Source organism: Ambystoma mexicanum, chromosome 13 (genome assembly GCF_040938575.1).
Source record: "Ambystoma mexicanum isolate Mex_15411 chromosome 13, UKY_AmexF1_1, whole genome shotgun sequence".
Taxonomy (NCBI): Eukaryota; Metazoa; Chordata; class Amphibia; order Caudata; family Ambystomatidae; genus Ambystoma; species Ambystoma mexicanum.
Window position 1 is genome coordinate 819,745,429 of NC_090938.1, and position 18,384 is coordinate 819,763,812.

At 55.2% G+C, this 18,384-nt stretch overlaps 1 protein-coding gene across 1 annotated transcript in view; it reads right to left on the reverse strand.

Annotated features, from left to right (window-relative positions):
- Window positions 1-18,384, reverse strand: part of LOC138522064 (proteasome subunit beta type-9-like) — a 122,030-nt gene that overhangs the window by 37,935 nt on the left and 65,711 nt on the right. The window lies entirely within an intron of this gene.

Consider the following 18,384-nt stretch of genomic DNA (forward strand, 5'->3'; position numbering starts at 1 on the left):
GCCGGGCCTCTCCTTTCCCACGCAGGAGCTAGCGCGGCTGAATCACTGCTTTAGTTGCCGGGCCTCTCCTTTCCCACGCAGGAGCTAGCGCGGCTGAATCACTGCTTTAGTTGCCGGGCCTCTCCTTTCCCACGCAGGAGCTAGCGCGGCTGAATCACTGCTTTAGCTGCCGGGCCTCTCCTTTCCCACGCAGGAGCTAGCGCAGCGGAATCACTGCTTTAGCTGCCGGGCCTCTCCTTTCCCACGCAGGAGCTAGCGCGGCTGAATCAGTGCTTTAGCTGCCGGGCCTCTCCTTTCCCACGCAGGAGCTGGCGCGGCTGAATCACTGCTTTAGTTGCCGGGCCTCTCCTTTCCCACGCAGGAGGTGGCGCGGCTGAATCACTGCTCTCGCTGCCAGGCCTCTCCTTTCCCATGCAGGAGCTAGTGCGGATGAATCACTGCTCTCGCTGCCGGGCCTCTCCTTTCCCACGCAGGAGCTAGCGCGGCTGAATCACTGCTTTAGTTGCCGGGCCTCTCCTTTCCCACGCAGGAGCTAGCGCGGCTGAATCACTGCTTTAGTTGCCGGGCCTCTCCTTTCCCACGCAGGAGCTAGCGCGGCTGAATCACTGCTTTACTTGCCGGGCCTCTCCTTTCCCACGCAGGAGCTAGCGCGGCTGAATCACTGCTTTAGTTGCCGGGCCTCTCCTTTCCCACGCAGGAGCTAGCGCGGCTGAATCACTGCTCTCTCTGCCGGGCCTCTCCTTTCCCACGCAGGAGCTAGCGCGGCTGAATCACTGCTCTCGCTGCCGGGCCTCTCCTTTCCCACGCAGGAGCTAGCGCGGCTGAATCACTGCTCTCGCTGCCGGGCCTCTCCTTTCCCACGCAGGAGCTAGCGCGGCTGAATCACTGCTTTAGTTGCTGCGCCTCTCCTTTCCCACGCAGGAGCTAGCGCGGCTGAATCACTGCTTTAGTTGCCGGGCCTCTCCTTTCCCACGCAGGAGCTAGCGCGGCTGAATCACCGCTTTAGTTGCCGGGCCTCTCCTTTACCACGCAGGAGCTAGCGCGGCTGAATCACCGCTTTAGTTGCCGGGCCTCTCCTTTCCCACGCAGGAGCTAGCACGGCTGAATCACCGCTTTAGTTGCCGGGCCTCTCCTTTCCCACGCAGGAGCTAGCGCGGCTGAATCACCGCTTTAGTTGCCGGGCCTCTCCTTTCCCACGCAGGAGCTAGCGCGGCTGAATCGCCGCTTTAGTTGCCGGGCCTCTCCTTTCCCACGCAGGAGCTAGCGCGGCTGAATCACCGCTTTAGCTTCCGGGCCTCTTCTTTCCCACGCAGGAGCTTGCGCGGCGGAATCACCGCTTTAGCTGCCGGGCCTCTCCTTTCCCACGCAGGAGCTTGCGCGGCGGAATCACCGCTTTAGCTGCCGGGCCTCTCCTTTCCCACGCAGGAGCTAGCGCGGCTGAATCACTGCTTTAGTTGCCGGGCCTCTCCTTTCCCACGCAGGAGCTAGCGCGGCTGAATCACTGCTCTCGCTGCCGGGCCTCTCCTTTCCCACGCAGGAGCTAGCGCGGCTGAATCACCGCTTTAGTTGCCGGGCCTCTCCTTTCCCACGCAGGAGCTAGGGCGGCTGAATCACCGCTTTAGTTGCCGGGCCTCTCCTTTCCCGCGCAGGAGCTAGCGCGGCGGAATCACTGCTTTAGCTGCCGGGCCTCTCCTTTCCCACGCAGGAGCTAGCGCGGCGGAATCACTGCTTTAGCTGCCGGGCCTCTCCTTTCCCACGCAGGAGCTACCGCGGCTGAATCACTGCTTTAGTTGCCGGGCCTCTCCTTTCCCACGCAGGAGCTAGCGCGGCTGAATCACTGCTTTAGTTGCCGGGCCTCTCCTTTCCCACGCAGGAGCTAGCGCGGCTGAATCACTGCTTTAGCTGCCGGGCCTCTCCTTTCCCACGCAGGAGCTAGCGCGGCTGAATCACTGCTCTCGCTGCCGGGCCTCTCCTTTCCCACGCAGGAGCTAGCGCGGCTGAATCACTGCTTTAGTTGCCGGGCCTCTCCTTTCCCACGCAGGAGCTAGCGCGGCTGAATCACTGCTTTAGCTGCCGGGCCTCTCCTTTCCCACGCAGGAGCTAGCGCGGCTGAATCACTGCTCTCGCTGCCGGGCCTCTCCTTTCCCACGCAGGAGCTAGCGCGGCTGAATCACTGCTTTAGTTGCCGGGCCTCTCCTTTCCCACGCAGGAGCTAGCGCGGCTGAATCACTGCTCTCGCTGCTGGGCCTCTCCTTTCCCACGCAGGAGCTAGCGCGGCTGAATCACTGCTTTAGTTGCCGGGCCTCTCCTTTCCCACGCAGGAGCTAGCGCGGCTGAATCACTGCTTTAGTTGCCGGGCCTCTCCTTTCCCACGCAGGAGCTAGCGCGGCTGAATCACTGCTTTAGTTGCCGGGCCTCTCCTTTCCCACGCAGGAGCTAGCGCGGCTGAATCACTGCTTTAGTTGCCGGGCCTCTCCTTTCCCACGCAGGAGCTAGCGCGGCTGAATCACTGCTTTAGTTGCCGGGCCTCTCCTTTCCCACGCAGGAGCTAGCGCGGCTGAATCACTGCTTTAGTTGCCGGGCCTCTCCTTTCCCACGCAGGAGCTAGCGCGGCTGAATCACTGCTTTAGTTGCCGGGCCTCTCCTTTCCCATGCAGGAGCTAGCGCGGCTGAATCACTGCTTTAGTTGCCGGGCCTCTCCTTTCCCACGCAGGAGCTAGCGCGGCTGAATCACTGCTTTAGTTGCCGGGCCTCTCCTTTCCCACGCAGGAGCTAGCGCGGCTGAATCACTGCTTTAGTTGCCGGGCCTCTCCTTTCCCACGCAGGAGCTAGCGCGGCTGAATCACTGCTTTAGTTGCCGGGCCTCTCCTTTCCCACGCAGGAGCTAGCGCGGCTGAATCACTGCTTTAGTTGCCGGGCCTCTCCTTTCCCACGCAGGAGCTAGTGCGGCTGAATCACTGCTTTAGCTGCCGGGCCTCTCCTTTCCCACGCAGGAGCTAGCATGGCTGAATCACTGCTCTCGCTGCCGGGCCTCTCCTTTCCCAAGCAGGAGCTAGCGCGGCTGAATCACTGCTTTAGTTGCCGGGCCTCTCCTTTCCCACGCAGGAGCTAGCACGGCTGAATCACTGCTTTAGTTGCCGGGCCTCTCCTTTCCCACGCAGGAGCTAGCGCGGCTGAATCACTGCTTTAGTTGCCGGGCCTCTCCTTTCCCACGCAGGAGCTAGCGCGGCTGAATCACTGCTTTAGTTGCCGGGCCTCTCCTTTCCCACGCAGGAGCTAGCGCGGCTGAATCACTGCTTTAGTTGCCGGGCCTCTCCTTTCCCACGCAGGAGCTAGCGCGGCTGAATCACTGCTTTAGTTGCCGGGCCTCTCCTTTCCCACGCAGGAGCTAGCGCGGCTAAATCACTGCTTTAGCCGCCGGGCCTCTCCTTTCCCACGCAGGAGCTAGCGCAGCTGAATCACTGCTTTAGCTGCCGGGCCTCTCCTTTCCCACGCAGGAGCTAGCGCGGCTGAATCACTGCTCTCGCTGCCGGGCCTCTCCTTTCCCACGCAGGAGCTAGCGCGGCTGAATCACTGCTCTCGCTGCCGGGCCTCTCCCTTTCCCCCGCAGGAGCTAACGCGGCTGAATCACTGCTTTAGTTGCCGGGCCTCTCCTTTCCCACGCAGGAGCTAGCGCGGCTGAATCACTGCTTTAGTTGCCGGGCCTCTCCTTTCCCATGCAGGAGCTAGCGCGGCTGAATCACTGCTTTAGTTGCCGGGCCTCTCCTTTCCCACGCAGGAGCTAGCGCGGCTGAATCACTGCTTTAGTTGCCGGGCCTCTCCTTTACCACGCAGGAGCTAGCGCGGCTGAATCACTGCTTTAGTTGCCGGGCCTCTCCTTTCCCACGCAGGAGCTAGCGCGGCTGAATCACTGCTCTCGCTGCCGAGCCTCTCCTTTCCCACGCAGGAGCTAGCGCGGCTGAATCACTGCTTTAGTTGCCGGGCCTCTCCTTTCCCACGCAGGAGCTAGCGCGGCTGAATCACTGCTTTAGTTGCCGGGCCTCTCCTTTCCCACGCAGGAGCTAGCGCGGCTGAATCACTGCTTTAGTTGCCGGGCCTCTCCTTTCCCATGCAGGAGCTAGCGCGGCTGAATCACTGCTCTCGCTGCCGGGCCTCTCCTTTCCCATGGAGGAGCTAGCGCGGCTGAATCACTGCTCTCGCTGCCGAGCCTCTCCTTTCCCACGCAGGAGCTAGCGCGGCTGAATCACTGCTTTAGTTGCCGGGCCTCTCCTTTCCCACGCAGGAGCTAGCGCGGCTGAATCACTGCTTTAGTTGCCGGGCCTCTCCTTTCCCACGCAGGAGCTAGCGCGGCTGAATCACTGCTTTATTTGCCGGGCCTCTCCTTTCCCACGTAGGAGCTAGCGCAGCTGAATCACTGCTTTATTTGCCGGGCCTCTCCTTTCCCACGCAGGAGCTAGCGCGGCTGAATCACTGCTTTATTTGCCGGGCCTCTCCTTTCCCACGTAGGAGCTAGCGCAGCTGAATCACTGCTTTAGTTGCCGGGCCTCTCCTTTCCCACGCAGGAGCTAGCGCGGCTGAATCACTGCTCTCGCTGCCGGGCCTCTCCTTTCCCACGCAGGAGCTAGCGCGGCTGAATCACCGCTTTAGTTGCCGGGCCTCTCCTTTCCCACGCAGGAGCTAGCGCGGCTGAATCACTGCTTTAGCTGCCGGGCCTCTCCTTTCCCACGCAGGAGCTAGCGCGGCTGAATCACTGCTTTAGTTGCCGGGCCTCTCCTTTCCCACGCAGGAGCTAGCGCGGCTGAATCACTGCTTTATTTGCCGGGCCTCTCCTTTCCCACGTAGGAGCTAGCGCAGCTGAATCACTGCTTTATTTGCCGGGCCTCTCCTTTCCCACGCAGGAGCTAGCGCGGCTGAATCACTGCTTTAGTTGCCGGGCCTCTCCTTTCCCACGCAGGAGCTAGCGCTGCTGAATCACTGCTTTAGTTGCCGGGCCTCTCCTTTCCCACGTAGGAGCTAGCGCGGCTGAATCACTGCTTTATTTGCCGGGCCTCTCCTTTCCCACGCAGGAGCTAGCGCGGCTGAATCACTGCTTTAGCTGCCGGGCCTCTCCTTTCCCACGCAGGAGCTAGCGCGGCTGAATCACTGCTTTAGTTGCCGGGCCTCTCCTTTCCCACGCAGGAGCTAGCGCGGCTGAATCACTGCTTTAGTTGCCGGGCCTCTCCTTTCCAACGCAGGAGCTAGCACGGCTGAATCACTGCTTTAGTTGCCGGGCCTCTCCTTTCCCACGTAGGAGCTAGCGCGGCTGAATCACTGCTTTAGTTGCCGGGCCTCTCCTTTCCCACGCAGGAGCTAGCGCGGCTGAATCACTGCTTTAGCTGCCGGGCCTCTCCTTTCCCACGCAGGAGCTAGCGCGGCTGAATCACTGCTTTAGTTGCCGGGCCTCTCCTTTCCCACGCAGGAGCTAGCGCGGCTGAATCACTGCTTTATTTGCCGGGCCTCTCCTTTCCCACGCAAGAGCTAGCGCAGCTGAATCACTGCTTTATTTGCCGGGCCTCTCCTTTCCCACGCAGGAGCTAGCGCGGCTGAATCACTGCTTTAGTTGCCGGGCCTCTCCTTTCCCACGCAGGAGCTAGCGCGGCTGAATCACTGCTTTAGCTGCCGGGCCTCTCCTTTCCCACGCAGGAGCTAGCGCGGCTGAATCACTGCTTTAGTTGCCGGGCCTCTCCTTTCCCACGCAGGAGCTAGCGCGGCTGAATCACTGCTTTAGTTGCCGGGCCTCTCCTTTCCCATGCAGGAGCTAGCGCGGCTGAATCACTGCTTTATTTGCCGGGCCTCTCCTTTCCCACGCAGGAGCTAGCGCGGCTGAATCACTGCTTTAGTTGCCGGGCCTCTCCTTTCCCACGCAGGAGCTAGCGCAGCTGAATCACTGCTTTAGTTGCCGGGCCTCTCCTTTCCCACGCAGGAGCTGGCGCGGCTGAATCACTGCTCTCGCTGCCGGGCCTCTCCTTTCCCACGCAGGAGCTAGCGCGGCTGAATCACTGCTTTAGTTGCCGGGCCTCTCCTTTCCCACGCAGGAGCTAGCGCGGCTGAATCACTGCTTTAGTTGCCGGGCCTCTCCTTTCCCACGCAGGAGCTAGCGCGGCTGAATCACTGCTTTATTTGCCGGGCCTCTCCTTTCCCACGCAGGAGCTAGCGCGGCTGAATCACTGCTTTAGTTGCCGGGCCTCTCCTTTCCCACGCAGGAGCTAGCGCGGCTGAATCACTGCTTTAGTTGCCGGGCCTCTCCTTTCCCACGCAGAAGCTAGCGCGGCTGAATCACTGCTCTCGCTGCCGGGCCTCTCCTTTCCCACGCAGGAGCTAGCGCGGCTGAATCACTGCTCTCGCTGCCGGGCCTCTCCTTTCCTACGCAGGAGCTAGCGCGGCTGAATCACTGCTTTATTTGCCGGGCTTCTCATTTCCCACGCAGGAGCTAGCGCGGCTGAATCACTGCTTTAGTTGCCGGGCCTCTCCTTTCCCACGCAGGAGCTAGTGCGGCTGAATCACTGCTTTAGTTGCCGGGCCTCTCCTTTCCCATGCAGGAGCTAGCGCGGCTGAATCACTGCTTTAGTTGCCGGGCCTCTCCTTTCCCATGCAGGAGCTAGCGCGGCTGAATCACTGCTTTAGTTGCCGGGCCTCTCCTTTCCCACGCAGGAGCTAGCGCGGCTGAATCACTGCTTTAGTTGCCGGGCCTCTCCTTTCCCACGCAGGAGCTAGCGCGGCTGAATCACTGCTTTACTTGCCGGGCCTCTCCTTTCCCACGCAGGAGCTAGCGCGGCTGAATCACTGCTTTAGTTGGCGGGCCTCTCCTTTCCCACGCAGGAGCTAGCGCGGCTGAATCACTGCTTTAGTTGCCGGGCCTCTCCTTTCCCACGCAGGAGCTAGCGCGGCTGAATCACTGCTTTACTTGCCGGGCCTCTCCTTTCCCACGCAGGAGCTAGCGCGGCTGAATCACTGCTTTAGTTGGCGGGCCTCTCCTTTCCCACGCAGGAGCTAGCGCGGCTGAATCACTGCTTTAGTTGCTTGCTGCCGGCCTCTCTCTTTTCATGAGTACCAGCTTCGCCTGTTTCATACGAATCGATCACTGTTGGGAAACGAGGCATCGGAGGGCGCGGAGCAAGGAACGACGAGATTCACTTACTTGTGAAATAGGCAGAGTGGGGGAGCCTCCCCTCAGTGGCCGCTACAACGCTCGGGGTTCGCGGAGCAGCCCACTAGAAGAGAAGTCTTTACAATCTGGGTGGTCTTCCCTGGGTGGCCGCTGCTACGCTTGCCAAAAGCAGAGCGGCATGAACAGGATCGCTGTCGGGGTCTTCTTTTCACAATCCCATCCTCGTCGCCATTGTTATGAAGATGGCACAACACAGGAGGCAAGTCTTCATTAAGTGTTTATTTAAGTTAAATGATATAAAAGACCCCCAACAGCAGCAGGGAGCCACCAGCAATCGCATATAACTTCAACTGACAAAACATAACACCGGTTCTGTGACCACACTAGAACTTGGAACAGTGAACCATTCTATGTGTTATTAATCCTCTCTGTACATAGCTCTTTCTCCATGAGAGCACATTATAACAGTTCCATATATGGTGGAATTGCCCCAAGCTTAAAAAACTGTATCTGGAAGCCTCACAGGATTGTGGGTGTGGGGGTATTGGCACTTGGTTCCATATATGGTGGAATTGCCCCAAGCTTAAAAGACTGTATCTGGAAGCCTCACAGGATTGTGGGGGTATTGGCACTTGGTTCCATATATGGTGGAATTGCCCCAGAATCGATGCATTTTGGAGGGAAATACGGGATGCCCGAGAGCAGATCTTTGGTGCTCACCTAATAACATCCTCAGAAGAGGGTCTGCTGGGATGTAGGGGGTGGTCCGAAACAGGCTCCAATAAGGCACAGTGGAGAGCCCAAATAATTCTAGTGTTAGCCGCCATGCTGCTGATCACACAGAGATGGAAAGCTGGGAGATTCCAACATTTCAAGAATGGAGGCGGGGAGGAGGAGGGGAAATGTTTTACAGAGCTGACTGTGTTGGGTGCATGGCATATAGCTTAGCCAAAATTAAATAAAATTAATTTTAAAAAAGAAGTATGAGAGGTTGTCAATCTAGATTAATAGTAAATCAGGAATGTCGGCCTCCGCGATCAAACTGCCTGAGAATTGAAGAAAGATATCACATGGGCAAAAAAGAAAGGAGAGAAAAATGACGGGAGCACATTTATTTACTTTCAGCATGACTCCAGCTATGGTTGGGCATTAAGTGGCTGAAATGAAAGACGACTAAACAGGACTCCCCTCTCCTGCCTTCTCAGGAAACAACATCCAGAGTCTTAAAATCAATATAATTGAGACTAGGGATCAAAGCCAAGACTTTGGCCTGAAGAACCAACTCTTCAAAGAACATCTTGCAATTGATAATCATTCCACTCAACCCTTTTAACTCCCTCTGGAATACCCACTCACTCCCCCCCTCCCTAACCCCTCAGAGCTCCTCTTCTACCCCTGCAACCTACCTGCTCACTCCCCCTCTCTACCCATCAAAGCTCTTCTGCAACCTACCCACTCATTCTCCCTCTCTACCCATCAGTGCTCCTCTGCAACCCCTGCAACCTACCCACTCACTCCCCCTCTCTACCCATCAGAGCTCCTCTGCTACCCCTGAAACCTACCCACTCACTCACCCTCTCTACCCATCAGAGCTCCTCTGCTACCTCTGCAACCAACCTGCTCAATCCCCACTCTCTACCCATCAGAGCTCCTCTGCTACCCCTGCAACCTACCCACTGACTCTCCCTCTCTATCCATCAGAGCTCCTCTGCAACCCCTGCAACCTACCTACTCACTCTTCCTCTCTACCCATCAGTGCTCCTCTGCAACAGCTGCAACCTACCCACTCACTCCCACTCTCTACCCATCAGAGCTCTTCTGCAACCCCAGCAACCTACCAGCTCACTACCCTTCTCTACCCATCATGCTCCTCTGCTACCCCTGCAACCTACCCTCTCTCCCTCTCTACCCATCAGCACTCCTCTGCAACCTCTGCAACCTACCCGCTCACTCCCCCTCTCTACCCATCAGAGCTCCTCTACAACCCCTGGCACCTACCTGCTCACTACCCTTCTCCACCCATCAGATCTCCTCTGCTACCCCTAAAACCTACCACTCACTCTCCCTCTTTACCCAACAGTGCTCCCCTGTAACCCCTGCAACCTACCTGCGCACTACCCTTCTCTACCCATCATGCTCCTTTGCTACCCCTGCATCCTACCCACTCCCTCTCTACCCAACAGTGCTCCTCTGCAACCCCTGCAACCTACCCACTCACTCCCCCTCTCTACCCATCAGAGCTCCTCTGCTACCCCTACAACCTACCCACTCACTTCCCCTCACTACCCATCAGTGCCCCTCTGCAACCCTGCAACTTACCCACTCACTTCCCCTCACTACTCATCAGTGCCCCTCTGCAACCCCTGCAACCTACCCACTCACTCCCCACTCCCTACCCATCAGTGCTCCTCTGCTACCACTACAACCTACCTACTCACTCCCCCTCTCTACCCATCAGAACTCCTCTGCAACCCCTGCAACCTACCCACTCACTCACCCTCCCTACCCCTCAGAGCTCTTCTTCTACCCCTGCAACCTACCCACTCCCTACCCCTCTCTGCCCATCAGTGCTCCTCTGCAACCTACCCACTCTCTCCCTCCTCTCTACCCATCAGAGCTCCTCTGCAACCCCTGCAACCTACCCACTCACTCATCCTCACCCTCGCTACCCATCAGAGCTCCGCTGCTACCACTACAACCTACCCACTGACTCCCCCTCTCTACCCATCAGAGCTCCTCTGCTACCCCTGCAACCTACCCACTCAGTCTCCCACTCTACCCATCAGTGCTCATCTGCAACCCGTGCAACCTACCCACTAGCCGTCTCTACCCATCAGAGCACCTCTACTACCTCTGCAACCTACCCGCTCCCTACCCCTCTCTACCCATCAGAGCTCCTCTGCAACCCCAGCAACCGACCTGCTCACTCACCCTCTCTACCCATCAGATCTCCTCTGCTACCCCTGCAACCTACCCACTCCCTCTCCCTCTCTACCCATCAGTGCTCCTCTGCAACCCCTGCAACCTACCCACTAACCCTCTCTACCCATCAGAACTCCTCTTCTACCCCTGCAACCTACCTGCTCACTCCCCCTCTCTACCCATCAAAGCTCTTCTGCAACCTACCCACTCATTCTCCCTCTCTACCCATCAGTGCTCCTCTGCAACCCCTGCAACCTACCCACTCACTCCCCCTCTCTACCCATCAGAGCTCCTCTGCTACCCCTGAAACCTACCCACTCACTCCCCCTCTCTACCCATCAGAGCTCCTCTGCTACCTCTGCAACCAACCTGCTCAATCCCCACTCTCTACCCATCAGAGCTCCTCTGCTACCCCTGCAACCTACCCACTGACTCTCCCTCTCTATCCATCAGAGCTCCTCTGCAACCCCTGCAACCTACCTACTCACTCTTCCTCTCTACCCATCAGTGCTCCTCTGCAACAGCTGCAACCTACCCACTCACTCCCACTCTCTACCCATCAGAGCTCTTCTGCAACCCCAGCAACCTACCAGCTCACTACCCTTCTCTACCCATCATGCTCCTCTGCTACCCCTGCAACCTACCCTCTCTCCCTCTCTACCCATCAGCACTCCTCTGCAACCTCTGCAACCTACCCACTCACTCCCCCTCTCTACCCATCAGAGCTCCTCTGCAACCCCTGGCACCTACCTGCTCACTACCCTTCTCCACCCATCAGATCTCCTCTGCTACCCCTAAAACCTACCACTCACTCTCCCTCTTTACCCAACAGTGCTCCCCTGTAAACCCTGCAACCTACCTGCGCACTACCCTTCTCTACCCATCATGCTCCTCTGCTACCCCTGCATCCTACCCACTCCCTCTCTACCCAACAGTGCTCCTCTGCAACCCCTGCAACCTACCCACTCACTCCCCCTCTCTACCCATCAGAGCTCCTCTGCTACCCCTACAACCTACCCACTCACTTCCCCTCACTACCCATCAGTGCCCCTCTGCAACCTACCCACTCACTCCCCACTCTCTACCCATCAGTGCCCCTCTGCAACCCCTACAACCTACCCACTCACCCCTGTGAGAAACCTGAGGATATTCTGACTCCTACTCCCCCAGGTAGCCAGGGAAAGGCCATCGCTCTTGGATCACGACCCTGGTGGTGGAGAAGTGAGAGAGGATCACCAGGGTGTATGGTCCTTGGGGATTGGGAGTTGGGTGCCCACAGGCGAGACATGGTATCCCCTTTCCCTATTGACGACCAACCTAACCCTCCCCCAATCTTTATGGGCTACTGCAAGGCCTCACCCTTTATTTTCCCAAATGTGGACTCTGACAGTACTGGCATGAGGAAGAGTGGACTGAGAGTAATCAACACTAAACTTAATTTCACCACTCTGGTACTGGGACAAGGACAATGCCTGAAGAGTACTGTGCGGGTCAGGCATGTCCCTTTAATCATGGTCAGGCAAGCCTAACCACACCAGCAACCTGTCAAGTGGTTGCAGGTGTATAAAGAGAGAGCCAGAGAACAGCATGGGGAGCAGCAGGGAGGCCTGTATGGGAGAGACCAGCAGAGAACCTGTGTTGTGAGGAGCAAGCAGTGGCGGGACCTGAGAGGAAGCTAGGACACCGGCAGATGCCCCAGACAACCTGTAGAGCCCATGGCAAGTCGAGCCGAAAAGCTGCCACAGGTGTGGGAGTCTCCGTTGCCCACAGAGCAAGGAAGGAGAGGGTGGCAGCGCTTTCCGTGTCCATGGAGTCGGGTTGCAGAGTTATTGGCATTTGCTCTGAAGGACCCGAAATGTGAGCAGGACTCACAGAGGCCGGCCCACTCGCCTATGAGGCAGAACAGAAGTGGGAGGCACCAGGAGCGGGGATCACGGAGACCGGCCTGCTTGCCTGTGCAGCAGAACCGATACCGCGCTGCACCAGGAGGAGAAACGCAGGGTACCAGTGAATGGGAAGTGGTGTCACTCAAAGACGGGGACACTCCTAGGGGCTATGCATGAATGCTAAAGTGCTGTATGCCCAATATTGAATTCCAAACTGAATGAAAACTCGAAGAAGAGTTAAATTATGCACATTGATACCGTAATAAATGAAATCTTAAAACAATGTGAAACTATATATATTGAATTGAATGAAAGTTCACGGCCAAAGAAATAATTGAGGAGAACAAAAAGGGAAGGTGCCCTTTTGTGAAAGTAACCCATGGAGAAAGAAACAGTGTGAAACCGTGTGACAACCGGTCGGGATACATAACACCACCTCAAAGGGGACTTTTATGAACAGATACAGTGCGGCAAGGTTAAAGGCTGGCAAGAGGTGTGTGACGCATATTTACAGAGCCAAGAGACTAAAATGGAGATGCCATGAGAGGGTGCACATTCAAATAAACCCAAGAGGCCGACAAAGAGAAGCAAAGTGAAGGTGAAAAGAACCTGTGTGTGCTGAAGAGCCTAGGGTTCCTGGTTGTGCAACCTTTGACGGGTGGACCGTGTGGTCTGACAACTGAGCCTAGACCAGGGAGCCCTGAATTGAGAAACCCAAGACATTGTGAGACAAACCAAGAAGGAGCTCTGTAAATGAACTATTAATGTCAAACAAGAAAGGTCAAGTTGGCCTGGATTTGTGTTGAACTTTAAAGGTCTGAAACAAAATATGAATTGCTACGTTGAAGTCTTGGGGAATGGAAGCCTGAGACTTGGCGAACTACAAACGATATCTTGATGTCGGAGCCTCAAGACCCCCTTGTCCTTTTGAACTGTGTTGCTTGGTTGCTTGGAACTTGGGGAAGGGAACCCCAAGGATTTATGGAACTTTCTTGAACTTGAAAGGGGTAATCTTGAGACTTTTGTGAAACCTTCGTAAACGAGCATCACGTCAAATATACCATGTCATTGCATGAGTATTGCCGCCGGTCAGCCAGAGCATTTATATTCCATGTCATTGTATGAGTATTGCCGCCGGTCAGACAGAGCATTTATATTCCATGTCACTGCATGAGTATCCCCGTCTGTCGGCCAGAGCATTTATATCCCATGTCATTGCATGACTATTCCAGCCAGTCAGACCGAGCATTCATATTCCATGTCATTGCATGAGTATTGCCGCCGGTCAGACCGAGCATTTATATTCCATGTCACTGCATGAGTATCCCCGCCTGTCAGACGGAGCATTCATATTCCATGTCGTTGCATGAGTATTCCCACCTGTCAGACGGAGCATTTATATTCCATGTCACTGCATGAGTATTCCCACCTGTCAGACGGAGCATTTATATTCCATGTCACTGCATGAGTATTCCCACCTGTCAGACGGAGCATTTATATTCCATGTCACTGCATGAGTATTCCCGCCTGTCAGACGGAGCATTCATATTCCATGTCGTTGCATGAGTATTCCCGCCTGTCAGAAGGAGCATTCATATTCCATGTCGTTGCATGAATATTCCCGCCTGTCAGACAGAGCATTCATATTCCATGTCGTTGTATGAGTATTGCCGCCGGTCAGACAGAGCATTTATATTCCATGTCACTGCATGAGTATTTCCGCCTGTCAGACAGAGCATTCATATTCCATGTCATTGCATGAGTATTCCCACCTGTCAGACAGAGCATTTATATTCCATGTCACTGCATGAGTATTCCCACCTGTCAGACAGAGCATTTATATTCCATGTCACTGCATGAGTATTCCCACCTGTCAGACAGAGCATTCATATTCCATGTCACTGCATGAGTATTTCCGCCTGTCAGACAGAGCATGCATATTCCATGTCACTGCATGAGTATTTCCGCCTGTCAGAGCATTCATATTCCATGTCACTGCATGAGTATTCCCACCTGTCAGACAGAGCATTCATATTCCATGTCACTGCATGAGTATTCCCACCTGTCAGACAGAGCATTCATATTCCATGTCACTGCATGAGTATTCCCACCTGTCAGACAGAGCATTCATATTCCATGTCACTGCATGAGTATTCCCGCCTGTCAGACAGAGCATTTATATTCCATGTCACTGCATGAGTATTCTCGCCTGTCAGACAGAGCATTTATATTCCATGTCACTGCATGAGTATTCCCGCCTGTCAGACGGAGCATTTATATTCCATGTCACTGCATGAGTATTCCCGCCTGTCAGACGGAGCATTCATATTCCATGTCACTGCATGAGTATTGCCGCCTGTCAGACAGAGCATTCATATTCCATTGCATGAATATTCCCACCTGTCAGACAGAGCATTCATATTCCATGTCGTTGCATGAATATTCCCACCTGTCAGACAGAGCATTCATATTCCATGTCACTGCATGAGTATTCCCGCCTGTCAGACAGAGCATTCATATTCCATGTCACTGCATGAGTATTTCCGCCTGTCAGACAGAGCATTCATATTCCATGTCACTGCATGAGTATTCCCACCTGTCAGACAGAGCATTCATATTCCATGTCACTGCATGAGTATTCCCACCTGTCAGACAGAGCATTTATATTCCATGTCACTGCATGAGTATTCCCGCCTGTCAGACGGAGCATTTATATTCCATGTCACTGCATGAGTATTCCCGCCTGTCAGACGGAGCATTCATATTCCATGTCACTGCATGAGTATTCCCGCCTGTCAGACGGAGCATTCATATTCCATGTCACTGCATGAGTATTCCCACCTGTCAGACAGAGCATTTATATTCCATGTCACTGCATGAGTATTCCCACCTGTCAGACAGAGCATTCATATTCCATGTCACTGCATGAGTATTCCCGCCTGTCAGACGGAGCATTTATATTCCATGTCACTGCTTGAGTATTCCCGCCTGCCAGACGGAGCATTCATATTCCATGTCGTTGCATGAGTATTCCCGCCTGTCAGACGGAGCATTCATATTCCATGTCGTTGCATGAATATTCCCGCCTGTCAGACAGAGCATTCATATTCCATGTCGTTGCATGAGTATTGCCGCCGGTCAGACGGAGCATTTATATTCCATGTCGTTGCATGAGTATTGCCGCCGGTCAGACGGAGCATTTATATTCCATGTCACTGCATGAGTATTCCCGCCTGTCAGACGGAGCATTCATATTCCATGTCACTGCATGAGTATTCCCGCCTGTCAGACAGAGCATTTATATTCCATGTCACTGCATGAGTATTTCCACCTGTCAGACAGAGCATTCATATTCCATGTCACTGCATGAGTATTCCCACCTGTCAGACAGAGCATTCATATTCCATGTCATTGATATGATATGATATGATATGGTATTTGTAACGCGCCTATACACAAGTGTTTCAAGGCGCGACGAGGCAGGGAGGGAGGGAAACAAGGGGAAGACAGACAAACGATCCTACTAGGCCAGGTGTCATTCAGATCGCGCAAGTGCAGAGGTAGGGGGAAAAAGGGGAAAGTGCAGGGGGAGGAGGGGGGGGGGAGTGCAGTACAAGGTAAGTAGCGTAAAAAAGATAAATAATAAATAATAAATAAAAGGGCCAGCTGGTGGCAAGTGCGAGGTAAGTGCAGAAGCAAGTGCTGGGAAGGGGGCTGTAGGGATACAGTGACAGTCCCACAGTGCAGGGGGAGCCAGGGAGGCAGTGCAGGTGGAGAGTGGCTGGGCCCTGGACCGAGGTTGCTGAGAGTGGCCCAGATGCAGGTTTAGTGCTGAATTCAGTGGGGAGTTAAGCAGGTTTAGCAGGGGAGAGGGAGAGAGAAGGCAGAAGCGAAGAGGAAGGTTTTGAGGTGCTTCCGGAACCGGAGATGGTTCTCCTCAAGTTTCAGGGAGGCAGGAAGGCTGTTCCAGAGGGAGGCCCCTGCTGCGGAGAGAGATCTACCCCCAGCTCGTTGCTTCGAGAAGCGGCTGACCATGAGGGAATTGGAGACGGATGAGCGAAGGGCTCGTGAAGGAAGATATTTAGGAAGAGAGAGTTGAAGGTATTTAGGTCCCAGGCCCCAGAAGGCCTTGTGGACAATGCAGAGGGTTTTGAACTTAATCCTCGCAGCCACTGGGAGCCAATGCAGAGATTTCAGTCCTGGAGAGATACGGTCCCTGGGCTTGAGGCCAAGGACAAGTCTCGCAGTTCTGTTCTGGATAAGTTGCAGAGGGCGGAGAGTGGAGGCAGGAAGATTAAGATAGAGGCTGTTACAGTAGTCCAGCCTTGAGAGAACCAGGGCTCGGGAGACAGTGAGTTTCTGGGGGAAGGAGAGGAAGGGAAGAATACCTCTGAGGAGGTGCAGCTGGTAGTGTGACTTCTTAGAGACGTCAGATATATGAGGAGAGAAGGAGAGTGAGGAGTCTAAGATGACCCCGAGGTTTTTAGCCTTGCAGGTAGGGACAGGAAGGGGGCCAAGGGAGGCCGGCCAGAGAGCTGCAGGGAAGGAGGGAGTGGGTGTGCCGATGAGTAGAATCTCAGTCTTACTGGCATTGAGGCAGAGGTCATTGGCGGCACACCATTCCTGGATAGCAGACAGACAGTTGGAGATGAGGGAAGGAGAGGAGGAGGCCGAGGGTAGCCTGAAAATGAGCTGGGTATCGTCTGCATAGCACTGGAAGTAGGGGCAGAGAGCGGCGATGCGGTGGGCAAGGAGTGCCAGATACTGGTTGAAGAGCCAGGGAGAGAGGTTGGATCCCTGGGGGACACCACAGGTGGAGAAAAAGATGTCAGAGAGGAAGGAGCCCATTTGGACCTGGGAGGGTCGACCGGAAAGGAAAGAGGTCAGCCATGCCAGAGCCTGACCAGTGATACCCAGGTTATCACGGAGACAGTTGAGCAGGATGGCATGGTTGACAGTGTCAAAGGCAGAGGAGAGATCGAGCAGAATGAGAACACAGGGAGTGTTGGAATCGAGGTTCAGGAGCAGGTCCTCACGGATGTTCAGGAGAGCAGTTTCCGTGCTTCTGGCCGCTCTGAAGCCGGATTGATGGTCATGAAGATTACCAACAGATTCAGCATGGAGGTTAAGCTGGGAGATGGCCAGTTTCTCCAGGAGCTTACCCAGGAAGGGAGTAATGGAGATTGGGCGATAATTGGCCGGGCAGGAGGGGTCGGAAGAGGGTTTCTTGAGGAGGGGGTGCACAAGGGAGTGCTTGAGGGGGGATGGGAAGACTCCAGAGGCGAATGAGTGGTTGCAAAAGTCAGCCAGGGCAGGAGCCAGGGAGTCGATGTGGTCCTTGATGGTTTTGGAGGAGCAGGGGTGAACCTGTTTAGACGAGGCTTTCATAGATCGGACTTGTCTGGAAACCTCATCAGCAGAAAAAGGTGGAAAAGCAGAGAAGGAGGGCGGAGGGGCGGCTGCAAGAGAGCAAGAGGAAGAGCCGGGAAGAGAGGGAGGGAGGAGAGAGGAGGAGAGCGAGGACAGGATGTCCTGAGTTTTTGAGATGAAGTGCGAGGCCAGTGCAGTGCAGAGGGCCTGGGAGGGGACAGGAGAGGTAGAGACTGCAGCAGGGTTGGCCAGCTCCTTGCAGATTTTAAAGAGTTCGGCCGAGTTGTTAGATGCCTCAGAGATGCGGGCTTGGATAAGGGCTCTCTTCTTGGTGAGAACGGAGAGCCGGTATTGCCTTTGGAGCAGGCGACAGGCCAGTTTGTCAGAGGATGAACATGAAGCACGCCATTTCCTCTCTGCCACCCTGCACTTGCGTTTTAGGGTGACGAGATCCGAGTCATACCAGGAGTTACATTTGGCTTTGGGCTTCAGGCGGATTCTCATGACGGGGGCAAGGATATCGAGAGTATCAGATATAGAGGAATAGAGCATGGAGAGGGCTGTGTCAGGGTGGGAGTCAGCTGAGGGGGGAGGAGGGGGCGAGAAGGTAGCAGCGAAAGCCTCAACTGACACGCGCTTCATGGGTCGGATGACCGAGAAGGTAGGTGGCAGTGAAGAGGATGGCTTTGCCTGTGGGGTAGGGAGGGAGAGGTGGGAGGATAGGAGAAAGTGATCGCTCCAGGAGAGAGGAGTGGAGAGAGGGAGGGAGAGGGGAAGGTCAGAGGAGATCAGAGCATCAAGAGTGTGCCCTGCAGAGTGGGTAGGCCCAGACGGGAGAATAGAGAGTGAGAGAGAGTTGCAGAGTTCGCGAAAGAGATCAGTGGGGGGACAGGAGGCATCGAGGTGGATGTTGAAGTCACCGAGAAAGAGGAGTTGGGTGGTTGAGGACAGGAGTGAGGAGGAGAGGTCAGCCCATTCATTGCATGAGTATTCCCACCTGTCAGACAGAGCATTCATATTCCATGTCATTGCATGAATATTCCCACCTGTCAGACAGAG